Source organism: Durio zibethinus, chromosome 10 (assembly GCF_047325235.1).
Source record: "Durio zibethinus cultivar Kanyao isolate XHJ-2024 chromosome 10, ASM4732523v1, whole genome shotgun sequence".
Classification (NCBI taxonomy): Eukaryota; Viridiplantae; Streptophyta; class Magnoliopsida; order Malvales; family Malvaceae; genus Durio; species Durio zibethinus.
This window is the reverse complement of record NC_143171.1, coordinates 17,248,647-17,251,021: the sequence shown is the minus strand read 5'-3', so window position 1 is coordinate 17,251,021 and position 2,375 is coordinate 17,248,647.

Genomic DNA, 2,375 nt, shown 5'->3' with positions numbered 1-2,375 from the left:
TACCCTAGTAAGAGACAACTTTTGGTTTTCAATGAGCGGGTTTGATATGTAGTTTTTCTTATTAAATTTGATATTTTTATGTGAATTTTTAAAATTTTAATTTTAGTCATTTTATCGCTATCCATGTCTTTTTACTAGCCTTGTTTTTTTCTTATTTAATTTGACAAACACATCAGACAATTAAGTAAAATTAACTAATTAAGTCCCATAATAATTTTATAAAAATAAAATTATGACTTATTCCAATGCCTAATATTGTTTAATTTAGTAAATTTATCTTGTATGAGTAATTGAAAGATAAAATATATGCATGATATATATATGAACATAATCATACATACTTACTTGTTAAGTAAAAGAGGAATCAAAAACTTGACTTGAATCATTAGTTATTGAACAAAATCACAATACAAAAATTGTTTGTATCCACAACACAAGTGCTTCAATCATCTAAGTAAGAATTCTTTTTTAGAGTTATACGATGCCTACTCGATTGTTCTTTCTTATTTTCTTAATTTCCTTTTTCTTTGAGAGAATTTTTTTTTTCTTGTATTCTTCTTGTTAAAAGGCCGAATGCGCTTTTATAGGAGATATAGGTGCCATTTTTTTTAGTTTTTTTTTAATAGAGTTTGTGAACTGCCTAAGGCAGTTTTTCTATTAAGAAGTAAACTACCTAAATTTATCATGGGTTTATAACTTATTATGAGCGATTATGCCTACATCTCCCACTCGCATAGAATAGATGTCAAACTCTTATTATCTTGCAGATGTTTTCTCCATTCATTCATCAAGTTCATACAAAGAAATAAGTTGTGCGATCAATATATTCTGAGTGCTCAGTTACAATATGACTATTTGGTGCATATAGTAGCTCATAATCATATCTAGTCAGTTATATATCTGTTAGATATGTAGAGTAACTATTAGCTATAAGTAGAGTAAGTATGCAGTACCCTAAATTCGTTTTGTCACATTTCAAGTTTCTCATGATCTCTTTTTTATTATATTGCATGATATACTTGTTTATTCACATTTATATTCGATGTTTCAAACATAATTGGGCGACTTGTGAATACAGCCAAATGTGACACCAGAATGATCTTTTTTTCTAAAATCTTTCCATTTCAATTCAACTGCTATCTAGATATGTCCCATTAGATCAAATCATTCATGACCATTGGCAACAATTCAATTTAGCTAACATTGAACTGAAACTTCAAAAAAAAGTCAAAAGTCTTTGAGGGTACTAAATATGAGATCCTTTGATCTCAAGGGTCTAACGCAACAAGAAGCATAGATCTATTCTTCTGTTAGCTTTGTTGGTTGAACAATGCACATGTCGTATAAAAATCATGCTACAGTATTGCTCTTTTCTTCTTAAGAAGTGTATGTCATTCATCATTTATATATCAATGTCGTACAGGTGATAGTTTAGATACTCCTAATATCTAACTTAAGTCCACAAGTCTACTTGATTTCATATAATCAATGTGACTTCCATATGGCAAATTAAGACAAAGAAAGTAAATTGTGGGTTTATTCATTTTCGGTCACAAATCTTAATATCGAGTGACCTCATCTTGATCTCTTATCAAGGTGATTCCATTTTAAGCTTAGGCTGTTGATCCATTACTTAAAAATAATCTCATCTCCAAGGTGCCAAACCATTGAGGTGATTGCCTATGTGAGAAGGCCAATCATCTGTTTGACAAACCTTTCAAATTATATCATATATGTACATATACATATACATGTGTCCATGTTTCTCAAAACAAAATACTAAACTTTAATGGCATTAATTGTATTCAATATAAGTCAACTTAAATGGAAAAATATCATGCATTGTTCATATAGAATTGTTCATTATACATGTACATCAACATCTATGTAATACTAGAGATCTCATGTGGCTATTAAACATATCTTTAGATATGGGCTTAGTAAATAGTTATGCACTCATCTTATGCATTAAAATGTATTGCATGCTGACTTTCTTTTGTACAACCATGTCTCACATAGTTATACTTGGTATCTATATGTTTGGTCTTAAAATGATATTTGGGATCTTTTGTGAATGCAATTGTAGCTTGACTATTGTAATTCAAAAACACTAAATTGAACTCATCCTTTTGAAATCTCAAATAATTGAAGAACCTCTTAAGCCAAACAGCCTCTTGAACTATTGCTAAAAATGCTACAAATTCAACTTTTATTGTGGATAGTGCTATATAAGTCTATTGCTTACTATTCCATGAAATGTCCCATTATTTAATAAAAAAAATGTCGCTAGAGGTAGATTTTCTTTTATTTAAATATCTTTCCTAATTGGCATCTGTATAGCTGACCAATGCAAATCACTTCCTTGATAGCATAAC